Below are 12,742 nucleotides of genomic sequence, written 5' to 3' on the forward strand. Positions count from 1 at the left end.
TGTGACAGTACCCTGTCGTGTGACATATGTGACAGTACCATATCATGTGACACAGTGTTACAGTAACCTGTTGTGTGATGCAGTGTGACAGTACACTGTTGTGTGAGACAGTGTGACAGTGCCTTGTCTTGTGACAGTGAGAGTACCATGTTGTGTGACACAGTGTGACAGTACCCTGTCGTGTGACACAGTGTGACAGTACCCTGTCGTGTGACAGTGTGACAGTACCCTTTCGTGTGACAGTGTGACAGTACCCTGTCGTGTGACAGTACCCTGTCGTGTGACAGTACCCTGTCGTGTGACAGTGTGACAGTACCCTGTCGTGTGACACAGTGTGACAATACCCTGTCGTGTGACAGTACCCTGTCGTGTGACACAGTGTGACAGTACCCTGTCGTGTGACACAGTGTGACAGTACCCTGTCGTGTGACGCAGTGTGACAGTACCCTGTTGTGAGACAGTGCGGCAGTACCCTGTTCAGTGTGACAGTACCCTGTTGTGTGACACTTACAGTACCCTGTCGTGTGACACAGTGCGACAGTACCCTGTTGTGTGACACAGTTTGACGGTACCCTGTTGTGTGTTAGTATCCTATTGTGTGACACAGTGTGACAGTACAATGTCGTATGACACAGTGTGACAGTACAATGTCGTGTGACACAGTGTGACAGTACCCTGTCGTGTGACACAGTGTGACAGTACCCTGTCGTGTGACACAATGTGACAGTACCGTCGTGTGACTGTGTGACAGTACAATGTCGTGTGACAGTACCCTGTCGTGTGATAGTGTGAAAGTACCATCTTGTGACAGTACCCTGTCTTGTGACAGTGTAACAGTACCTTGTCTTGTGACTGTGTGACCGTACGATGTTGTGTGACACAGTGTGACAGTACCCTGTTATGTGACACATGTGACAGTACCCTGTCGTGTGACACAGTGCGACAGTACCCTGTTGTGTGACAGTGTCTTATTGTGTGACAGTGTGACAGTACTCTGTTGTGCGATATAGTGTGACACCTTACTGTACGTTATGACCGTATCCGGTCACTGGCCAGTGATGATGGGAATATGAGTGAGGTTTTAGCACTGTTGTTGATACCTGTGAAGTGGTGTCTTCCTTTTGCAGCCTTCCTGTTTTGGGGTTAGGATGGTGTGTTGCCACTGGTATGACTTCAGAGAGAGCCCTCTTCTTTGGCATGCTGATGTTGAGGATACAAGTAGCAGGCACAGTGATACGTTAAGTGAGGATGAGGTGATAAAGGTGTTGAATGTTAGGCCCTGAGGTGACTGCTAACATGCACCAAGAGGGGTTACATGGGGTAAAAAGTTCAGTTGGCGCATTGACGAAGATTGGAACGAGGCCCTGTAGCATCAGTCCTACGGGCATGTGTACCTCATTTACCTAGGGATTAATTATGAGTCACCGTGCAAAGTTGAAATAAGAACGCGGATAACTGGAGAATGAGCACATTTTGGAACTTCACCAGCTGAACCTGTTTTTAGACTTGAATAAAAGGCAACGACAGCTCTTTCTTGCACTGCTATGTAAGCTCCATTTTACATTAGATTGCAAGCTGGGAGGAGCAGCAGAGATGCAGTAACTGCTGTTCAGTGGGAATTTGCAGGATTAGCTCCACCCAGCTGTTCCTCTGTCAGCAAAAATTACAGAACCGAGGAATCACTTTGTTCAGAAGGTAAGGGTTTAGTGAGCATCCTCAGTCAGTGTAGGAACAGCACAGGAGTATGTACACAGGGAGCAATACAATGAACAGGGATCAATACTATTTATACTTGTTCTTGGGATGTGGATGACACAGGCAAGGCCGTATTTATTGTCCATCTCTACTCTCCTACGGTGTCAGCGGTGGCTCAGTGGGTAGCACTCTCACCTTAGTCAGAAGGCTGTGGGTACAAGCCCCACTCCAGAGACTTGAGCACTAAATCCAGGCTGACACTCCAGTGCAATACTGAGGGAGCACTGCACTGTCGGAGGTGCCGTCTTTCAGATGAGACGTTAAACCGAGCCCCCGTCTGCCCTCTCCGGTGGATGTAAAAGATCCCATGGCACTATTTGAAGAAGAGCAGGGGAGATCCCCCCAGTGTCCTGGCCAACATTTATCCGTCAGCCAACATCACTAAAACAGATTATCTGGTCATTAACACATTGCTGTTTGTGGGAGCTTGCTGTGCGCAAATTGTCTGCCGCGTTTCCTATATTACAACAGAGACTATGCTTCAGTGAAGTACTTCGTTGACTTGTAAAGCATTTTGGGATACCCTGAGGTTGTGAAAGGCGCTATATAACTGCAAGCCTTTCTTTCTTTGTCCCTCTTACTGTATCTGTCAGATTATTGCGAACATTTCTCACGCACAGTCTGCTTTAAATTAACTTGTTATTGTTTGAGATTTGGCTCCTCTGATCCAAAGATGCCAGGCCGAACGTAACTCGGGTGATGTTCCTGAAGGAAGGCTTTGGGTATCAAGGATGCTCAGTAACTACTCACTGGGGATCAGGGAAAGTTTCCCCAGGCAAGATATAGGGAGACACAATATTCTCGTCCCGTGTTTAATTTGCAAGCTGGCATGAACTCGGGGTTTCTGTTGTGAACTAGAACCTGAATTCTCCCGAGAGTTCTCCAAAGGAAAGGGAAATGTTTTCACATCACATTTTCTACCTCTGAACCTTACAGACTAGCATGGTCTCCAGTTCAATGTGTGGAGTCAGCTGATCTCACTGGGGGTGGGGGGGCGGTGGGAGTGGTCGCTGAGGGGCATTCGTGTGGAGCACTACTTTTGGTTTCTATGTCCTGGGTTAGGGAGGGGAACATCTCGGGGTACCTGCTCCTGATCACCTTTCAGTGCAGGTGTGTGGTCATCAGGTGGGGGCAGGGCTTGGCTGTGATGCTCTCTCAGGTTGAATAGCTGCAGACCCGCTTAAAAATTGGCCAATGGGGTGCTAGGTACCACAGGGCTGCTGGTGCCCATAGAAGCACACCCCAGCAGACGGGTTAGGTGGAGTGGGGGCGGCTGACAACATTGAGGAGAAAAGAAACTAGGAACAACCACAAAGCTGTATTTTCCAAGTGACCAGAATGTGAATCCAGTGAGAAACCAGAGAAATTCGGCACCAGTTCATATTTCAATTTGTCCTCGGGATGTGGGCGTTGATGGCAAGGCCGGTATTTATTGTCTATCCCTAGTTTCCCCGAGAAAGTGGTGGTGGTGATCCATCTTCTTGAACCTCTGGTAGAGTTTTAATACAGCAGAGTGTCTTGCTAGGCCATGTCAGAGGGCAGTTAAGAGTCAACCACGTTGGTGTGGGACTGGTGTCACGTATAGCCCCAGACCGGGTAAGGACGGCAGGTTTCCTTCCCTGAAGGACATTATTCACAGAATCACAGAAACCCCACAGTGCAGATAGAGGCCATTTCGGCCCATCGAGCCTGCACCGACACATATTGAACCAGTTGGGTTTTCTACGATAATGTAACAACTTCACGGTCACTTTTACTGTGACAATCTTCTTAATTCCAGATTTTATAAACTGAATTTAGATGCTCAAACTGTGGTGGTGGGATGTGAACTCCGGATTATTAGTCCAGTAACAGTAAGCAGTGAAGGTACAGATCCCCTGGTTGGAGCACACAGGGTGTACATGTTCCACTCGGAGTGCCCAAGCAGCCCATTACTGCAGCTGCTCAGTGGCTGGTCTCTGGCAGACCGAAGGTTAAGTGGGCGGGCTTTAGTCGGGGCCTATTTAGTTGGGCGGACAGCCTGGCTGACTAGGCAAGTGCCTGATTCATCTGGCAGTGGCTGTGTGTGCGCGAGTTCAGGGACTGCTGCTCAGGCAGCTGTTTCCTGAACCGAAGGGAGGGGGTGGGGGGGGGGAGGTGGTCCCTCAAACAATAGGGGGGGAGGTGGGGGTCAGGGGTGCGACGGTGGAAAACCGCAGGAGTGAGGGGAAATGAAGAAAAGCCTTAAACAAGGTAGGCTTCTCTCTACAAGGAAGAGTTTAAAAATATCCTTCTGTACATTACAGCAGCTTCCTGTGCAGCACTGCGGCTGTTGTTGAGAACAGGAGGCAGCAATGCCTGTGGTTATGTGTGAATGGATGCGTGCTGCTCTCTCGGCCGGCTGCGACCGGCTCGGCCCTTGTAGAGAGGCTGAGGAGTTCCTCCCTGTTGTGTTGCTTTTCGCTATTCGGAGCGGCGGGGGCGATCGGCGGGTGTGTGGGGGGGGGGGGATGGGGGGGAGGGGAGTGGGTGATAAGCAGAGGCAGACTGGATTAACCCTCGGAGGGCTGGTGGAATGGAGCAGCCTGCGAAGACAAAGAGCAGGGGACTTCAGCGAGCTGCCGATTCCAGTGTGCTGCCCCCGTTACACGGAGCTGCCTCTCCAGGGGCTTCGGCCTGTCGCTCGGCACTGCTATAACCGCAGGTCAGCAGCATTTCCCTCTAAACTCCCGAGGACGTGGTACTCAGTGGTTGCTGCAGCTGGAGAAGGGTTAACGTGGCAGCCGGCCTGTGTATGGGGGGGGCGGAGGGGAGTTGGGTGGGGGCGGGGATCGAGGGAAGATGAAAGGTCACTGATTGTGACATATAGGCCAGGAGCTTCAGACAGAACACCCTTTGTGAACGGGGCCGGTGAATGCTCAGTGCCACTCTCCTGCCCGTGTGTGTGTGGAAGTACTGCTGGTAGCAGCAGTGACTCTCCCTTTACTCAACCAAGATTGAAGTACCAGGCCATGCACAAAGCATTGATTGGATTGATGTGTACAGCCATGGTGTTGTTACTGCAATGACAGCACCATCAGTTCAACCACACCGCAGCATTTCATTGCTCCGTGGGTGTGTGTCGATCTATATTTGGCCTTGTATCTTTATTTGTGAGTCTTAGTGGCTGTTCTTGGTCCTGTGTCAGTGTGTGGAGGCTGTGCTGGGTCCTGTGTCAGTGTGTCGCACTGTGCTGGGTCCTGTGTCAGTGTGTCGCACTGTGCTGGGTCCTGTGTCAGTGTGTCGCACTGTGCTCGGTCCTGTGTCAGTGTGTCGCACTGTGCTCGGTCCTGTGTCAGTGTGTGGAGGCTGTGCTCGGTCCTGTGTCAGTGTGTCGCACTGTGCTCGGTCCTGTGTCAGTGTGTCGCACTGTGCTCGGTCCTGTGTCAGTGTGTGGAGGCTGTTCTCGGTCCTGTGTCAGTGTGTCGCACTGTGCTGGGTCCTGTGTCAGTGTGTGTCGCACTGTGCTCGGTCCTGAGTCAGTGTGTCGCACTGTGCTGGGTCCTGTGTCAGTGTGTCGCACTGTGGTGGGTCCTGTGTCAGTGTGTTGCACTGTGCTGGGTCCTGTGTCAGTGTGTCGCACTGTGCTCGGTCCTGTGTCAGTGTGTCGCACTGTGCTCGGTCCTGTGTCAGTGTGTGGAGACTGTTCTCGGTCCTGTGTCAGTGTGTCGCACTGTGCTCGGTCCTGTGTCAGTGTGTCGCACTGTGCTCGGTCCTGTGTCAGTGTGTGGAGGCTGTTCTTGGTCCTGTGTCAGTGTGTCGCACTGTGCTAGGTCCTGTGTCAGTGTGTGTCGCACTGTGCTCGGTCCTGAGTCAGTGTGTCGCACTGTGCTGGGTCCTGAGTCAGTGTGTCGCACTGTGCTGGGTCCTGTGTCAGTGTGTCACACTGTGCTCGGTCCTGTGTCAGTGTGTCGCACTGTGCTCGGTCCTGTGTCAGTGTGTCGCACTGTGCTCGGTCCTGTGTCAGTGTGTGGAGGCTGTTCTCGGTCCTGTGTCAGTGTGTCGCACTGTGCTGGGTCCTGTGTCAGTGTGTCGCACTGTGCTCGGTCCTGTGTCAGTGTGTCGCACTGTGCTCGGTCCTGTGTCAGTGTGTGGAGGCTGTTCTCGGTCCTGTGTCAGTGTGTCGCACTGTGCTGGGTCCTGTGTCAGTGTGTCGCACTGTGCTGGGTCCTGTGTCAGTGTGTCGCACTGTGCTCGGTCCTGTGTCAGTGTGTCGCACTGTGCTCGGTCCTGTGTCAGTGTGTCGCACTGTGCTCGGTCCTGTGTCAGTGTGTCGCACTGTGCTGGGTCCTGTGTCAGTGTGTGGAGGCTGTTCTCGGTCCTGTGTCAGTGTGTGTCGCACTGTGCTGGGCCCTGTGTCAGTGTGTGGAGGCTGTTCTCGGTCCTGTGTCAGTGTGTGGAGGCTGTTCTCGGTCCTGTGTCAGTGTGTGGAGGCTGTTCTCGGTCCTGTGTCAGTGTGTGGAGGCTGTTCTCGGTCCTGTGTCAGTGTGTGGAGGCTGTTCTCGGTCCTGTGTCAGTGTGTGGAGGCTGTTCTCGGTCCTGTGTCAGTGTGTGGAGGCTGTTCTCGGTCCTGTGTCAGTGTGTGGAGGCTGTTCTCGGTCCTGTGTCAGTGTGTCGCACTGTGCTGGGTCCTGTGTCAGTGTGTCGCACTGTGCTGGGTCCTGTGTCAGTGTGTCGCACTGTGCTGGGTCCTGTGTCAGTGTGTCGCACTGTGCTGGGTCCTGTGTCAGTGTGTCGCACTGTGCTGGGTCCTGTGTCAGTGTGTCGCACTGTGCTGGGTCCTGTGTCAGTGTGTCGCACTGTGCTGGGTCCTGTGTCAGTGTGTCGCACTGTGCTGGGTCCTGTGTCAGTGTGTCGCACTGTGCTGGGTCCTGTGTCAGTGTGTCGCACTGTGCTGGGTCCTGTGTCAGTGTGTCGCACTGTGCTGGGTCCTGTGTCAGTGTGTCGCACTGTGCTCGGTCCTGTGTCAGTGTGTGTCGCACTGTGCTCGGTCCTGTGTCAGTGTGTCGCACTGTGCTCGGTCCTGTGTCAGTGTGTCGCACTGTGCTGGGTCCTGTGTCAGTGTGTCGCACTGTGCTCGGTCCTGTGTCAGTGTGTCGCACTGTGCTCGGTCCTGTGTCAGTGTGTGTCGCACTGTGCTCGGTCCTGTGTCAGTGTGTCGCACTGTGCTCGGTCCTGTGTCAGTGTGTCGCACTGTGCTGGGTCCTGTGTCAGTGTGTCGCACTGTGCTCGGTCCTGTGTCAGTGTGTGTCGCACTGTGCTGGGTCCTGTGTCAGTGTGTCGCACTGCGCTCGGTCCTGTGTCAGTGTGTCGCGCTGCGCTGGGTCCTGTGTCAGTGTGTCGCGCTGCGCTGGGTCCTGTGTCAGTGTGTCGCGCTGCGCTCGGTCCTGTGTCAGTTTGTCGCACTGCGCTCGGTCCTGTGTCAGTGTGTCGCTCTGTGTTGGTGCGTAGAGGCTGTGGTCGGTCCTGTGTTTTGCTTTATATATGTAAGAAGTCACACAACACCAGGTTATAGTCCAACAGCTTTATTTGAAATCACAAGCTTTCGGAGCGCTGCTCCTTCGTCAGGAGCTCCGAAAGCTTGTGATTTCAAATAAAGCTGTTGGACTATAACCTGGTGTTGTGTGACTTCTTACATTTGTCCACCCCAGTCCAACTCCGGCATCTCCACACCATTGCTTTATATTGTGTTGAAAGGTCTGTGTATGAGAAGGACTGCTGGGTTGATTTCACTGTGAGACTGGAGCTGAATAGCTTAAGGGACAGTGAACTTCATTTTTAAATGTAGTGAATTTCTAACCTCTAATTCATTGTCCTTGCAAGTTATATGAGAAGTATTTGGGCCCCTCCTTGTACCCTGGTCTGTGGACTTTTAAATGATTAGCTGTATTGTTTTGTTCCATTTTCCAGCACTCATTCACTAAATTGTTTCGATCAGACCAGCAGATTTACAACTAATTCTGACCAAGAGGTGACCATACAGTCAAGACAGGCCGCACAGCCCTCTTTTATTATATATATATATATATATATAGATAATAAAGGTTGAAATTTGGGCAGTGTTAGTGTTTGGGATCGGAACATTTTCTCATTTGAGGCAGCCGTGGCTCGGTGGTAGCACTCTGGCCTCTGAGTCAGAAGGTTGTGGGTTCAAGTCCCACTCCAGAGATTTAGGCACATAATCTAGGCTGACACTCCAGTGCAGTGCTGAGGGATTGCTGCGCTCTCGGATGTGCTGTCTTTCGGATGAACCGAGGCCCTGTCTGCCCTCTCAGTTGGGTGTAAAAGATCCCATGTCATTATTTGAAGAGCAGGAGAGCTCTCCCGGTGTCCATGTCAGTGTGTATCCCTCAACCAACATCACTGAAACAGATGATCTGTTTGTGGGAGCTTGCTGTGCGCAAATTGGTCGTGAAAAGCGCAAGTTATTTCTTTCAAGTGTAAGTATACAGGTCAGGTTCCAGCGCTGGTCAGCTGCAGCGTAAAGTTCAACAGATGTATCACTCAAAGACCACAGCAGTCAGACACTGACATTTTCAACAGCACCCAATCTCTGCCTAATTTAGTACCCAATTGTGGGCAGTTTTAATTCCATGAGCTCATGCCCATGAAGAAATGTGTTGAGGCCACACATTTCGTGTAAATCAGTTGCATTCACACAGGCTCAGCCTCCCAGACCATGCAAGTATCATTTAATTTTACCTAAGAAATCCACATGAAGGGCCAAGCCAGCAGTGGCTGGCCACTGCCAAAGTTGAAACGAGCAAAAGAGAAGACACGATCATTTTGAAACTAGTGTTTGGTGACCCCAAGCTTAAGGTCTAAAAAGCCGGAAGATTGCAAGCGGGAGGAGAGACTGACGGTGGTGAAAAGTTCCATAGATTTGAGCACCCAGGAAGGAATGAGTTCAAGTAGAAGATGGTGCAATGTGTCTTGGTTTCAACATTGCAGGATGCAATGGGGAGAGAAAGCAAGCGGGACACTGTCGTTGCAGTTTAGGAGGAATACGGGCAGGAGGTTCAGTGGAGCGCTGTCACTAACAGGAGCAAGAAAGGATGACCGAGAGAGTGAGGTTTGAGGCTATAGGTGCAAGAGCGAATGACTTATCAGACGAGAAGCTTCCCCTTGGACCAATCCAGGAGAGGCGATAGAAGAACTGGCCCAGATATTCAAGTCTTGGACAGAATTTGCCTTTTTAGAGGGTTTAGGGAGTTGTTGAGAGGGAAGAAGAAGGAAGCCAAGCTTCTCCGAAGTAGCCTTCACAATGGATAAGGTAGAGGAGCTACATTTGAGACCAGAGCAGCTAGTGAGGCCTTGAATGTGGACAGATGAAGAAGGACCGAGGGTGGAGCCTTCAAAGATAAAAGGTTGGAGTAGATGAAATGATAGTGATTCAGCTGCTGCACTCCACGGAGACTGGGGATTGTCTGCACTGAGGGTGTGTGATCTGAAGAAAATTAAATGGCAGCAGAAGGGTGGAGAGGGGTTAGCTGATGAGTGTAGAGCAGTTGATTGCTCTGCAGAGGCAATACAGAAAAGAGAGCAGTCCTGGGGATCCCCCTGAGTAAATTGGAAAAAAGTGTCAGAAGCTGAGCCATCGACTGGAACACAAACAGTGACTTAAGGGAAAACTGGATAGCCGTGAAAATAGCTTTGCTAATGGTGACTTGTTTGAAAGTGCATGGTCCCACAGTCCATGAGAGGTCTTGCAGGTGTCCGGGGTAATGACAAGTGGTTCATCAGTGTTGAAGAGCAGAGTTCTGGAGGTCCATAATATGGGAAAGCAGATCCCCAGTGGTACATCCATATCATTGGAATGGCAGTAGGACAGTGGTTAGTACGGCCGTGGTTGGAAGGGCAGTGGTTGGAGGGTCAGTGGTTGGAAGGGCAGTAGAGCCATGATTGGAAGGGCAGTAGGACAGTGGCTGAAAGGGCAGTAGGGCAGTGGTTGGAAGGGCAGGAGGGCCGTTGGAAGGGCAGTGGGTGGAGAGGCAGTGGTTGGAAGCGGAGTGGGGCCGTGTTGGTGGGGCAGCGGTTGGAAAGGCAGTGGGCCGTGTTGAAGGGCAGTGGGGCAGTAGTTGGTGAGGCAGTGGTTGGAAGGGCAGTGGGGCCGTGTCGAAGAGCAGTAGGGCAGTGGTTGGAGGGTCAGTGGTTGGAAGGGCAGTGGGGCAGTGGTTGGAAGGGCAGTGGGCCGTGTTGAAGGGCAGTGGGGCTGTGGTTGGAAGGGCAGTGGGCCGTGTTGAAGGGCAGTGGGGCAGTAGTTGGTGAGGCAGTGGTTGGAAGGGCACTGGGGCAGTGGTTGGAAGGGCAGTGGGGCCGTGTCGAAGAGCAGTAGGGCAGTGGTTGGAGGGTCAGTGGTTGGAAGGGCAGTAGAGCCATGATTGGAAGGGCAGTAGGACAGTGGCTGAAAGGATAGTGGTTAGAAGGGCACTGGGGCTGTGTTCAAGGGCAGCGGGGCAGTGGTTGGAAGGGCAGTAGGACAGTGGTTGGAAGGGCAGTGAGGCAGTGGTTGGAAGGGCAGTGGGGCAGTGGTTGGAAGGGCAGTGGGGCAGTGGTTGGAAGGGCAGTGGGGCAGTGTTTGGAAGGGCAGTAGGACAGTGATTGGAAGGGCAGTGGTTGGAAGGGCAGTGGGGCAGTGGTGGAAGGGCAGTGGGGAGTGGTTGGAAGGGCAGTGGGGCAGTGGTTGGAAGGGCAGTGGGGCAGTGGTTGGAAGGGCAGTGGTTGGAAGGGCAGTGGGGCAGTGGTTGGAAGGGCAGTGTTTGGAAGGGCAGTGGGGCAGTGTTTGGAAGGGCAGTAGGACAGTGATTGGAAGGGCAGTGGGGCAGTGTTTGGAAGGGCAGTAGGACAGTGATTGGAAGGGCAGTGGTTGGAAGGGCAGTGGGGCAGTGGTGGAAGGGCAGTGGGGAGTGGTTGGAAGGGCAGTGGGGCAGTGGTGGAAGGGCAGTGGGGCAGTGGTTGGAAGGGCAGTGGGGCAGTGGTTGGAAGGGCAGTGGGGCAGTGGTTGGAAGGGCAGTGGGGCAGTGGTTGGAAGGGCAGTGGGGCAGTGTTTGGAAGGGCAGTAGGACAGTGATTGGAAGGGCAGTGGTTGGAAGGGCAGTGGGGCAGTGGTGGAAGGGCAGTGGGGAGTGGTTGGAAGGGCAGTGGGGCAGTGGTTGGAAGGGCAGTGGGGCAGTGGTTGGAAGGGCAGTGGTTGGAAGGGCAGTGGGGCAGTGGTTGGAAGGGCAGTGTTTGGAAGGGCAGTAGGACAGTGGTTGGAAGGGCAGTGGGGCAGTGGTTGGAAGGGCAGTGGGGCAGTGGTTGGAAGGGCAGTAGGACAGTGGTTGGAAGGGCAGTGGGGCAGTGGTTGGAAGGGCAGTGTTTGGAAGGGCAGTAGGACAGTGGTTGGAAGGGCAGTGGGGCAGTGTTTGGAAGGGCAGTGGGCAGTGGTTGGAAGGGCAGTGTTTGGAAGGGCAGCAGGACAGTGGTTGGAAGGGCAGTGGGGCAGTGGTTGGAAGGGCAGTGGGGCAGTGGTTGGAAGGGCAGTGTTTGGAAAGGAAGTAGGACAGTGGTTGGAAGGTCAGTGAGGCAGTGGTTGGAAGGGCAGTGGGGCAGTGGTTGGAAGGGCAGTGTTTTGAAAGGCAGTAGGACAGTGGTTGGAAGGGCAGTGGGGCGAAGGGCAGTGGGGCAGTGGTTGGAAGGGCAGTAGGACAGTGGTTGGAAGGGCAGTGGGGCAGTGGTTGGAAGGGCAGTGTTTGGAAAGGCAGTAGGACAGTGGTTGGAAGGGCAGTGGGGCAGTGGTTGGAAGGGCAGTGGGGCAGTGGTTGGAAGGGCAGTGTTTGGAAAGGCAGTAGGACAGTGGTTGGAAGGGCAGTGGGGCAGTGGTTGGAAGGGCAGTGGGGCAGTGGTTGGAAGGGCAGTGGGGCAGTGGTTGGAAGGGCAGTGGGGCAGTGGTTGGAAGGGCAGTGTTTGGAAAGGCAGTAGGACAGTGGTTGGAAGGGCAGTGGGGCAGTGGTTGGAAGGGCAGTGGGGCAGTGGTTGGAAGGGCAGTGTTTGGAAAGGCAGTAGGACAGTGGTTGGAAGGGCAGTGGGGCAGTGGTTGGAAGGGCAGTGTTTGGAAAGGCAGTGGGGCAGTGGTTGGAGGGGCAGTGGTTGGAAGGGCAGTGGGGCAGTGGTTGGAAGGGCAGTGGGGCAGTGGTTGGAAGGGCAGTGGGGCAGTGGTTGGAAGGGCAGTGGGGCAGTGGTTGGAAGGGCAGTGTTTGGAAAGGCAGTAGGACAGTGGTTGGAAGGGCAGTGGGGCAGTGGTTGGAAGGGCAGTGGGGCAGTGGTTGGAAGGGCAGTGGGGCAGTGGTTGGAAGGGCAGTGTTTGGAAAGGCAGTAGGACAGTGGTTGGAAGGGCAGTGGGGCAGTGGTTGGAAGGGCAGTGGGGCAGTGGTTGGAAGGGCAGTGGGGCAGTGGTTGGAAGGGCAGTGTTTGGAAAGGCAGTAGGACAGTGGTTGGAAGGGCAGTGGGGCAGTGGTTGGAAGGGCAGTGGGGCAGTGGTTGGAAGGGCAGTAGGGCAAGGTATTCATCAAGAAGCAGGCATCAAACTGATAAAAATAACCCGGCATCAGGGAAACCGGTATATTGTAAGCGTTGAGATTGGAGATAAGGACACAGTCTAGGAGATTAAATTAACTGATGAGTGGCTGAGGAATAGAGAACAAAGGGTGGTGGTTCATGGAGAGCTATCAGAGTAGAAGCCAGTGGAGCCCATGGGGGAGTATTATCGACACCAACACCTTGGCTGCCCGTGTTTGCAAATATCACACCACCACACCTACGCCGCAAATATGCAATCTCCAGAGAATACAACCGCTACACCAGCAAAGACATGCCGATCCAGGCCGACTTGAACAACCTACCACCAACCTGTCTCAAAACTAGAAGGCCATTTTGGACCGTCACTGAAGCTCTTCAGCAATCTCCCCTCAGCCTTGATGACCGATGGCGA

General features: G+C 53.5%; 1 protein-coding gene across 4 annotated transcripts in view; it reads left to right on the forward strand.

Annotated features, from left to right (window-relative positions):
• Positions 1-12,742, forward strand: part of LOC147121689 (roquin-1-like) — a 414,634-nt gene that overhangs the window by 100,918 nt on the left and 300,974 nt on the right. For 3 of the 4 annotated variants that reach the window (XM_085982134.1, XM_085982136.1, XM_085982137.1), the window contains exon 1: positions 3,927-3,987. The exons of the other annotated variant lie outside the window; for it this stretch is intronic. The gene's annotated coding sequence lies outside the window, so the exon portion shown is untranslated. Of the gene's footprint in view, positions 1-3,926; positions 3,988-12,742 lie in introns of those variants that run through there. 4 annotated transcript variants of the gene reach the window in all.

Source organism: Somniosus microcephalus, chromosome 3, assembly GCF_052327205.1.
Source record: "Somniosus microcephalus isolate GS21.2 chromosome 3, FLI_Smic_1.0, whole genome shotgun sequence".
Lineage (NCBI taxonomy): Eukaryota > Metazoa > Chordata > Chondrichthyes > Squaliformes > Somniosidae > Somniosus > Somniosus microcephalus.